Source organism: Zootoca vivipara, chromosome 1 (assembly GCF_965207765.1).
Source record: "Zootoca vivipara chromosome 1, rZooViv2.hap1.1, whole genome shotgun sequence".
NCBI lineage: Eukaryota > Metazoa > Chordata > Lepidosauria > Squamata > Lacertidae > Zootoca > Zootoca vivipara.
Window position 1 is genome coordinate 14,027,023 of NC_142582.1, and position 12,245 is coordinate 14,039,267.

Below are 12,245 nucleotides of genomic sequence, written 5' to 3' on the forward strand. Positions count from 1 at the left end.
AAGCACACCAAAAAGTGCAAGTAGATAAATAGGTACCACTCCAGTGGGAAGGTAAATGGCTCTGGTTTTGGCGTTCTGTTGCACCAGAAGTGGCTTCGTCATGCTGGCCACATGACCTGCAAAAAACTGTCTGCGGACAAACGCCAGCTCCCTTGGCCTGTAAAGCGAGATGAGTGCCACAACCCCAGAGTCATCTGTGACTGGACTTAACTGTCAGGGGTCCTTTACCTTTACCTTTCAATCAACTTTTGCCGGTTGGCAGATGGACATGTGAATAGCATTGTTTTTGAGGTAAAACTGGGCAATACCAAAGTCTCATCTTCTTAACAAGAAGACTCCTGTGGCTGCACAGTAAGCGTAGGTAATTAAAAAGGAGGATTTATTGCAAAAACAAACAGATAGCTCCAGACGACTCTAACAAAGCCTCCGGCATCATCACTCAAGACGACCCTTCTGAAGATTCCTTCTGGTGTCTACAGAATAAATTGAACCATCACCCTTTGCATCTCTTGTTTTGCTTCCAAACTAGCAGCCCTCCGATTCGCTGACTCCTCGGACTTATTGGCTTAGCTCCAACCTCTTCCTGTTCTGACATACTATCTGTGTGCCTGTTTGTGTCTGTTTGTGCTCCCGGCAAGCTTTGACTGTGTTCTTGCCTGCTCTCAGCTACTGCCTTATCAGTCGGCCCGTCAAGATCAGGAAGAGCCGAAGTCTGCAGCTGCCAGCTCTCCCCTGCCTGACTAACATCTAAGCCTCTCTGTTCCTGGCTGCTTTCTGCAGTTGGCTGCAAACCTTTGCTTGGAGCTGGCTCATTCCTAACACTGCCTGGTGTGTTTTCATGCTGGTGGGCTAGCAAGGAAGGTTCAGAGGCAGGCCAAGGGAAAGATTCCTGTGAGGGTCACAGCTGTGGCTCTATGGATCCTGGTACTGTGGAGATCTGGTCCAGGGTGCTCTGCCCACCAGCCTTGGGCTTAGTTGCCTGCTGGTCAATCAACATCAGAGTCAAATAACCCTTTCTGGCTTCTTGGTAACTGGTAACTCTGTGGTCTCCAACTCTGTTTTTTTATTGCTGCTTGGTTCTGGTGCCACAACAGCAGAGGATACATGAATAGAGCTGCCCCTGACTATCACAATGAACAGAGAACCTCTTTGTGCATTGAAATTCTGTGCGCATATCAGAACATCTCCAGCATTCAAGGAGTCAGTGGATAGGAAGTGTGTTTAGTATGGGGTTGTTAAATTTAGAGATTACAGCTGTTCAAAGTGATGATACCATTGTGCTTGACAGATGGGGCTTCTTGAGCTGTATCAATCTTTCCTCTTCAAACTATTTCCCTATGTGATTCCCATTCCCCCTGCCCCTGGAGAAACAACCCATATTTGACCCACAAAAAAAAGTAATCAGAATAATATGCTGCAATTAAGCAAATGTGTGAAGGCTTCATTTTTTTTTCTGATGCAAATTTTCTGGTCATAGAAATGGCAGTTCTTTAGCGCAGGGTACTAAACACTGTGTGATAATAGTAGATTGTGTCTGATTAAAAACAAGATGGGTAACTCTAAAAAGCCGAATCTGCTATTCAGCTCCTCGGGGGACTGCTAAAATGGATGGCTGCTCAGCTGGTCCAGCTTAGAGGTCGAAAGGAGGTACCATTTGTGGTTACAATTTCAGTTCTGAGTTACTCATTTAACAGCTCTAGCACTTTTTTTTTTTTTGGTACAGCTAAGTGATATTGATCCCTCTCTTTCTTTTGCTTTCGATGATTCCTATTGGCAATCAAACTCTTCACCTATCGCGAGGATCAATAAGCTTTTAGTATATCTGCACAGCAATTCCAGGGACGTATCAGACACTTGGAGAGCACCCTTAGAAACCAAGACCAAGCAAGCAGGACCTGATTAATTAAAAGCCTGGTGAAAAGCAGAGATAGATCCTTCATCCATTTGTGAGTTCTAGACATATATTCCATTTGGGGTTTTGGGGGGGTTTGTTTATTTTATACTCCACTTTTGAGCCAAGATGGGATCCTAAAGTGATGTAAACAATGAAAACCATCATGAAAATACATTCTTTAAAAATGGGCAAGTGAATAGAAATCTCAGATCCAGTTTCATAGCTGTTGTAGATTTCTCCTTTGCAGTTTTTATTGCTCCTGCTGCAGCTGGCTTGGCTAATTTATTCTATGTATTTTTAATTGAAGTCAATTTCAGAACCTTCATGAAATATACAGTTAGTATTCTGATGACTGCAGAGGCCCATTCCTGTAACTTCTACACAATCAAAAGAAGTTTCTCCAAGTTTCGGGCAGGCCTCTGTTGGGACTTCGTTGTGTGGAGAGCTTGGTGTGATCAATACCTGGAAATGAAGAGGTGAGAGGGTCTTAGATGTTAGACCACAGTTCTCATCTCCCCCACCTGCCTGCTAACAGCTGGTGGTTTCTATGGCATACAACCCTGATAACAAGAACTTTCCTCCAAAAAGCACGTCCACACAAAAATGAACCAGATAACACAGATTAACAAAATACTCACACCTGTTCACAATGGCTGTGTCAGACATTTGTTGGATATCTTCTAGCTGATTATCTGGTCAGGAGGCCATGTTCGACCGTCAGAAAAAGAAGAAATAAGACGGGACTCTAGGGCCCTGGGGAGCCTGAATCATTTCCTGATGGGAGATGTGGGGAGATGGGGAGATGTGGGGAAGAGAGGATAATTTTCAGCTAAAGCCCCCGCAGGTGGTGAGTAACAGCTTTGAACATGAAGAAATTGCAACTTCCTGCCTCCTCTGAAGTTATTTGCTCATTGCCTTTGGAGAAACTGAGGAAAGGGTCTTTTCATCATCTTCTGAGCCTCTATGTCATGGACATAATATTTTTTGCTATGTTGTTTGTAACAGTCAAGTTAAGGAACCAAAATACTGTGCATATCTGTGTACACACTTAGTCTCAGGGGAATGTAGAACAGGTATCCGTTATTGTGGAAATCTGCTGATTACAAATCAGTACTTTCCACTGGTTTCTAACATGGAGTTCACTTTTTCCCCATAGTTGCTGCACACTGATGTTTTCATCAAGCTACCTACCAAAATCCCTTTTTTTCTAGACAGCCACTGCTCCTCAGAAGCCACCAGTGTATCTGCAAAGCTACGTTCTTTTGCTCCAAGGCTTCTTGAGAAAAGGTCAAATGAAGACCACTGCAGGGCCTACTTTTGATCCAAAGGCTGAATGTTCCCCACCATTGGGTAAACAGAACAAGTTTTATTGTGGATCAGTAACTGGATAACAAATAGGGAGTAAAGAGAAGGAATCATTTAAAGCCCTAAATGGCCTCGGTCCAGTATACCTGAAGGAGCCTCTCCACCCCCATCGTTCTGCCCGGACATTGAGGTCCAGTACCGAGGGCCTTCTGACGATTCCCTTGTTGCGAGAAGCCAAGTTGCAGGGAACTAGGCAGAGGGCCTTCTCGGTGGTGGTGCCTGCCCTGTGGAACACCCTCCCATCAGATGTCAAAGAGAAAAACAGCTACCAGATTTTTAGAAGACATCTGAAGGCAGCCCTGTTTAGGGAGGCTTTTAATGTTTAATTGTTTTATTTTATTTTTCTGTTGGAAGCCGCCCAGAGTGGCTGGGGAAACCCAGCCAGATGGGCGGGGTATAAATAAATTATTATTATTATTATTATTATTATTATTATTATTATTATTAAGCTTTTCTCACAATCGAGAGATGTAAAGAGTGGAGTCCTCTCAAGATATTTGTTGGACAGCATGCTTTTTATCCTTGTTAATAAAGTACCTGGGGTTCGGGCTGATCAGTGAGGGGACAAAGTTTGCTGATGCTATCAAATTTATTTAGGGTGATAAAAACCAAAAAGGGATTGTGAGGCCCTCCAGAGGAATCTCTCCAGTTTGGGTGAAAGTGCAGTAAAAAATGGCATTTGCGGTTCAAAAGAGCCTTTGCATGTACACTGATGGCTTTTATTCATTCATTCATTCATTCATTCACTTTTACACATCAAACAAGTATCCACACTGATGGCTTCTGAGGAGCAATGGCTGACTAGAAAAAGATAGTGGCTGACAGCTTGATGAAAACATCAACTGAGTGTGCAGCAACTATGACAGCCTTTGGTGAGGGGCATCATCAAAAAGCTTTTGAAAGTATAACCACACAATGTCTTATTGGATCACACCTACCAACATGTTTGCCGATACTTTCAAGGAACTCTAAAAAGTTAGTGAGACAGGATTTACCTTTCTGGAAGTCATTTTGATACTTCTTCAAGAAGGTTCGTTATTCCATATACATAATGACTTTATCTTTAATAGTGCTTTTCACCAACCTGCCTGAGAGTGACTTTAAGATAACTAGTCTGTAATTTCTTTCTTTTCTTTTCTTTCTTTCCTTTTAATGGCGTTACATTGACTCGTTTCCTGCCCTCTGGTATTAAGGGTGATTTTAGGGACAAAGTTACATATTTCTGTTAGAGTATCAGCGATTTCACATCATGGTTCTGTAAGAACTCTCAGGTAGATACAATCTGGACCCAATGATTTTGTTAAGCTCCTGGCTGTTATGTGCAAATTAAAAATTACCTCTTATCACTATTTGCCTCATTTTTTTCGGACTCCCCTCCTGTAAAGTCTGTTCAGGCATTGCTATCTGTCCTAGATCTTCTGCAGTGAAGACAGATGCAAATAATTCATTCACCTTTTCTGCAATCTCCTTATCCTCCCTTAGTACAGCTTTAGCTTCCTCATCATCTTAAAGTCTAACTGCTTTCCTAACCCTTTTCCTGATCCTGATGCAGTTCTATATTTCTTTTTAGTTTGTCTTAACTTTTTTAGTGATATGTCCCTCATAATATTTTCCTTCTCTCTTTTATCCCTTCTTGTTTGCTTGCATTATCCCCCCCCCAAACTTTGTATTCATCTTTCCATTGATATATATATATATATTGGTATTACTAGTCCCCAAAAAGTGGTGTTATGAGCCATCAAACCTCGGAAATACACTTTCCCCAAAAGGTTTCCACAATTTTGGCCATGTGTGTGTGTGTCTCTCTCTGTGTGTGTATTCTAGCTCAGCTTCTGTTATTGCAGTTTTGCCTACCACCTCCCTCACCCAAGCATTCTGGAGAGATTTCACCATTGTAATGTTCTCTTTCAATTTCCTTTTTACTAGTCACCCCCCCCTTTTTTTAAGAATAAGCAGACCATATTTAAAAATGCTCACTTGCAATAGTTGGCTACACGCATACTGCTCCGTACATACCTGGGAATACCTGCCAAACAGATGGTGAGTGAAGTCAGTGGTGACATCAGATCACCTCTTTGTGTGAAGGAGAAATCTGTATTCATAGAATCATAGAGTTGGAAGAGACCACAAGGGCCATCCAGTCCAACCCCCTGCCAAGCAGGAAACACCATCAAATCATTCTTGACATATGCCTGTCTAGCCTCTGCTTAAAGACCTCCAAAGAAGGAGACTCCACCACACTCCTTGGTAGCAAATTCCACTGCCGAACAGCTCTTACTGTCAGGAAGTTCTTCCTAATGTTTAGGTGGAATCTTCTTTCTTGAAGTTTGAATCCATTGCTCCGTGTCCCCTTAACCTTCTCTTCTCCAGGCTAAACACACCCAGCTCCCTAAGCCGTGCCTCATAAGGCATCGTTTCCAGGCTTAGGGAGCTGGGTTTCAAGTGTTAGAGTATTCAGTCTCTCTAACACTTCTGGGGGGAAATGATTGGCATCATGAAAGCTAAATGGACCTAATATCTGCTATGGTGTGGATAACTTGATGAAATCCAGCAAGGTTCATCACATGCAGGTCTGCATGTGGTTTGTATGAATCACCAAGCAAGATACATTTTCTTCATTTTTCTTCTACTGCACATACAGAAGTAAGGAGAACAATATCCATATTTCTATATTATTATTATTATTATTTTAAATTTTATTAAGGGTTTGCTTGGTTTACAAAGATATGTGCAATGTCTCTCTTAGCATTTTTACAAATCAGTTTCATTTGTTGAGACATTGGTGAGGAGAGGGGAAGGAAAGTAGATGGGGGTGGGGTGGGGTGATAATGTTTCTATTTTGCTTAATAAGTGTGTGGGGGTTGTCAGCGTCGCTTGTGTAGGTTCTCTGCTGTTCACTTGTGTTCCTTTGATGGTGAGAGATGTTGGGGTTGGCCTAGGATATGGTTGTTCCTTTGTAGTTGGCTGTGGTGGTCTTTGTTTTGTGGGTGAGTGGGGTGGGTGAGTGTTTTGGGTCAGGTTAACCATTATTGATTCGTATGCTGCTGGTGGATTTTTGTCATTGTCTTGTTGGGCTGTGTATGTGATAAAGGGGAACCATACCGGGGTGAAGCCGCCGTCTTCGATTTGTCCCCGTGTCAGTTTCAACTTTTTGGTTAATTTTTCTAGTAGGGCTGTTTCCCATACTATTTGGTACCATTGGTCCATGCTTACTCCTGACAGGTCTTTCCAGTGTCTGGTTATGGTGCTTCTGGTTGCTGAGAGTAAGTGGGTTATGAGTTCTTTGTGATGCAGGTGGGCATTATTGTCCTGGAAGATGTTTAGCAAGGCCAATTCTGGGGTAAATTCTAACGTTTGTTGGGTTATTTTACCTATTTCTCTTATGGTTGTTGTCCAGAATAGTTGGATTTTGGGGCACTCCCACCACATGTGGAAATATGTGCCTGTAGGGTGCATCCTCTCCAGCATTTTGATGAGGTTCCTGGGCGTATTATCGCTAGTTTCCGCGGTGTTAGGTACCACCTGTAGATGATTTTCAGAATGAGTTCTTTCCTTTTTGCTGATATGGATTGAAAGGGGAGTTTAGACCACATTCTGGTCCATTGGGTGGGGTTAATCTCATAGTTTATGTTGTCTTCCCATTGTCTTTTTATTGTGTCTAGGGGGTTTCTGGGATTTTGGAGCAGTATTTTATATATTGCGGATACCGTCCCTCTGCCGTGTCCCTTTGTCGTTACGAGGAGGTTTTTCAAAGGTTGCAGCAACCCGGCCCCTAGCAACCTTTGAAAACCTCCATATATCTATATTGTAAAATTCTCTCTCCCCCCTCAAATCAGTGGGAATTAAAGTTATTACCTGTTTTTTACACACACACACACACACACACACACACACACACACACACAGGCCCTAGCCTATAGTATATACATATATATAGATTTTTCAGTAAGCACAACTGTATCCTAGATTCACAATACAGTATGAGTTGGGTTCAGCGCAGGTGTCTATTTTTGTTTCCTTCTCAGGTTCTTATTGCTTGTCATATTGGAGGAGGAGGCAATGTTTTATAGGAGTATAAAAATGAAGCATTTTAGCCATAGGTGGTAAGTATCTGAGAGCAATATCTTCCTGGCAGCCTAGAAGCACTACATTAAGTTAGGCTTTATAAGTGGGAATGGTTTAACAGCTGTAGTTCTCAGTACATACTTGGTTTGTGCTCTATAAAAGCTTAGATCTTTCTTTCGTGTTTGATTCTTGTTGATCCTAGTGGTGCGTAAAACAAGGAAAAACAAAGGCAGACAATCTTAATTTTGATCCCCAGGCTCTCATCTGAAGATAACCAGGGAAAAATGAACCTCAGCAAGGCCTCTATTAAGATATGGAAGTCATGATGAGAAAAACATTTACTGCAAAGTCATAAATGTGGAGGAAAAAAAGTTCCTGTTCTTTTCTCTTTTTTGTAATGAAAATGTGTTATGTATGGTTATTATCGTTCTTGTCTATTAAGTCTCTATAATACCCTTCATCTGAGGATCACAGAGTGGTTTAAAATATATAAAAAAACACAAATGCATGACATAGTAACAAACTAAAGCAATACTTTCCCCCAGTTTAAAAGGCCATAGATTGTTTAATTAGCCAAAGGCCTGGGAGAAGATAAATGTTTTTCCTGGCCCCTAATGATATGTAATGAAGGTGCCAGATGAGCTACCACAGGGGGAAAAATCCACTCTTGTGTTGCCATCCTCCAGACATCTCATGAGGGAGGCACATGAAGAAGGGCCTCAGATGATGTTTGCAAGGTTTGCATTGGTTCATATGGGGAGAGGCAGTCTTTGAGGTACAGTCATACATTGGAAGTCGAACAGAATCCGGTCCGGAAGTCTGTTCGACATTCAAAAATGTTCGAAAACAAAATCACGGCTTCTGATTGGCTGAAGGAAGCTCCTGCAGCCAATGGGAAGCCGCGGAAGCCCCGTCGGACGTTCGGGTTTTCCAAAGGAACATACTCAAACCGGAACAATCACTTCCGGGTTTCAGTGTTTGGGAGCCAAAACGTCCGAGTTCAAGGGCATTCAGGATCCAAGATACAACTGTATTGTGGTCCGGAGCCATTTAAGGTTTTATGCATCAAAACCAGCACTTTGTATTGGACCCAGAAACTAATTGGCACCCAGTGTAGTTGCGCCCAGATTGGCGTTATATGCTCAAACCATCTCGCCCCAGTGAGCAACCTCGCTGCTGAATTTGGCACCAGATGATGTTTCCAAACCATCTTCAGAGGTTTCAGTAATCCAACCTACAGGTTGGGTTGGGTATTGGACTCAAACGACGATGAAACCTCAAAAGTGTTTCAAGGCCCTGATGGCTGTTTTTACAAATGAGAGGCCTTCAGGAAAGTCTATCTCTTCAAAGGGAATCTGGCAGAGGACCTTCATAGTAGTCTTGTCTGCCCTGTGGAATGTTCTCCCAGCAAAAGTTAAACAGATAATCAACTATATTACTTTAAGAAGACAACTGAAGGCAGCTCTATACAGTTGTACCTTGGTTCTAGGCAGGGGCATACCCAGGATCAAAATTAGGGGGCAAGGGGCGGGGGCAAGGGGCGGGAGGGGATGGGCCACAGTGGGAATGTGGGCGGGGCTACGTGGACTGCGCCTCCCAGCTCTTCCGAGGAGGCGGCCCCAGGCTCCCGCTCCCGGCGCAAAGCTCCAGAGGCGCGCAGGGAACGCGAGCCTGTGGCTACCTCCTCCGCGCCTCCCAGCTCTTCCGAGGAGGCGGCCCCAGGCTCCCGCTCCTGGCGCGAAGCTCCAGAGGCGCGCGGGGAATGCGAGCTTGTGGCTGCCTCCTCCGCGCCTCCCAGGTCTTCCGAGGAGGCGGCCCCAGGCTCCCGCTCCCGGCGCGAAGCTCCAGAGGCGCACGAGGAACGCGAGCCTGTGGCTGCCTCTTCCGCTTCCGCTCCCCGCGCTCACGCTCCTCCGCTTATGCTCCCTGTGTGCCTCTGGAGCTTCACACCGGGAGTGGGAGCCTGGGGCCGCCATGCTGTGCCCTTCAGCCTTTTGCTTCTGGGGGCAATTGCCCCCCTGCCCCCTGCCTACGCCCATGGTTCTAGAACAGAATGCGTTCCGGGAGACCGTTTGACTCCCGGAACTGTTTGAAAATCAAGGCACAGCTTCCAGTTGGCTGCAGGAGCATCCTGCAGCCAATCAGAAGCCACGCCAGACATTTGGCTTCTGAAAATCATTTGAAAACCGAAACACTCACTTCCGAATTTCGATTGCCTGGGAGCTGAAACATATGAGTTACAAGGCATTCAGCAACGAAGGTACAGGGAAGTTTTTAATGTCTGAGGTTTTATTGTGTTTTTAATATTTTGTTGGACAACCCAGTCAGATGAGCAGCATATACATATTATTATTATTATTATTACCCGTACTCAGTTCCAAGGTGATAGTGCCACTGCACGGGCCCTAAACTACAGAGAGGTGACCAGCATTTTTCCATACGATAGCAATAATTTTTGTGCTACATGGTGTTATGTAAGCCTTGGTGAAATGTACTATTTGCATGTGTAATGATATTTGTCAGCTGTTCAGAACCTCACAATTCTAATAATATTTTATGGATTCTGTTGTAACTTCTTCTTACCAACTTATTGTTCTTACAGTTATGTGCCCTTCAGAATTTATTGTGGTTGTTTCCTAGGTGTAACGTAATCCCACAAAGCTTTGTTGTGTTACCTACTTTTCATTTCGCCACCATATTGTGTTTGATGTGCCTTCCTTTGCCCAGTTTTCCCCATTGTCACATAGATTCCATGATCTCACCTCAGATCACCACACGTAGACAAAATTAATATGTGTCTTTGTATGTGGGAGGAGGGGTGTTTGTTTAAGAATTTAGAATTGTCTAAGAATTTAGAGAATGCCTGGAGAATAGTGACGCATCCTTCGCCATTCACTAAAGTCAGCAGATACTGTGTTGTCCAGGGTAACATCATAAGTAAATTATATGTCAATTTTATAAGTAAAACAAGTATAGTAGGCACAGTGGGAAATGTTTTCTCTCTGTTGTTTAATCAGCTGGGAGAGATTCTTTTTTTAAAAAAAAGTGATCAAAAAGGAAGTCCATTCTAAATGGGTTCAACTGTTTCTCCTTTAAGCAGTGTTTCAAATTCTATTTCCATCTGTCCTTTTAAGAAGTTATTTTGATCCTTCACATTTGATGAGTGATGCAGAAGAGCTGGCAGAATGGCATAGGAAGTGTCAAAATAAATATATACAGAGAAAAAAAATTCTCATCACCCTTTCCCAGTTTCTCATTTGCAAAGAAAATTCATTATTTTGTATCTGGGTCAGGCAAGTGCAATCCTAGAAACCCAGTAGCTTGTTCTCTCCCCTCTCTAAACATTTTAACACTTGCATAACAAGTAAAAAGCCTGAGATGCACATGGATGGACCCAACATCTCACTAGAGTTGTGAGCTTGTTCAGGGCATTATCTAGAGAAAGAAGAAGGTAGTCTGAACACTGATGGGCAGAAAAACTCAGCAATGACTTAGACATATCGGGGTGAGCTTCAGGGGAAGAAAGAGGAGGCTATAGGAGGAATTAAATGTCATGTGATAACATGTGTGGAAAGGACTATTCTGTGGTAGGACCAGGGCTTTTTTCAGCCAGCACTCACCAGAACTAAAAAATAGCACTGGGTAGAACCCAACTCGGAAATAATATCCCTTTAGAGGTGTGCCTGTCTTCTTCCACATTATCAAGTTTCACGTGCCAAGTGAAAACATTTTTATTTGCCCATGTTTGATAAATAAGTGATAAGTTCCTCATCAGTAATGCGTTGTTGTTGTTGTTGTTGTTGTTGTTTCACTTCATATTGCCCAGGACATCCCAAAGCAACAAACAAACAAACAAACAAAGATGCATTAATACCAAGAGGACAGAGAAATACATTAAAAGCATCCTACCCACTTCTAAAAGACCACAGATAGTTGAAGGCCTAAGGCCTGGTTAGCTGGGGGGGGGGGTGTCACATGACACAAACATTGCATGTGTTTGCTTAATTACCGGTAAATGGCTACATTTTGTTTGTGTATAGCTCATTTTTTGTCGTTTTTTGTTCCTATTTTGGTTCTATAGCATCATTTCTTTCTTCACTGAGGAAGGGGGAGTTGCAAACATGCATAATTAAATAAAGTAATGCATCCATTTTTGTACATTATTTTTGTACAAAATATTTTTGCTTGCAAAATTCAGAGAAGTGCGAATTTCAAAGGTTAGTGGTGTTTTGGTTTGTGTAGTGTTTCGGAAAGTGCAGTTTGGGAAGGCTTGTGAATGAGACTAGATTTCTTGCCCATCCCTCATCACAGTGTCTCTGATGATGAATTTCTGCAACTTCTTAAATTGTTTTTTTCATCCGTTCAGAATTCAAGCTCTGCTTCCCATGGTTGCTATCGTGAATCATCCAGGTCTTTTTCTTTAAATTACCTTTGAACACAGATAACAACAGCTGTAAGATACTCAACCATTTCTGAATAGCTGGGTTGATATGCATCTACAAATATAATGCGCCACCCCCTCCGTATAGTGTGCAATTTCTGGCCCTTGCTAACTTGCTGTATGAAGGATCCATTTATTTCTTTATTTTTAGGGATGCTCTTTTGGTATCATTGAGGTCAGATGATCACAGAGGTAGCAGCTGATACCAGGATGGATGTCCTATTTAAAAGTCTATCTCGCTTTCTCATTACCTGTGACACAGCAAACAAAAATATATTGCTCTTTGGTCCTCACAGATAGCAGCAGTCATCTGGGGAAGAAAATCCTATCCACTGAGGAATACACCAGTAACAAATTATAATGTGGATGCTGTGTGTTGACACAACCTTTATTAGGTTTTGTTGAAGCAAGATTTTTCATTCATGGCCTTTTTCAGAATGCCCATTGGCCTTTGGTAATATAAGAACCACCATATGTGGT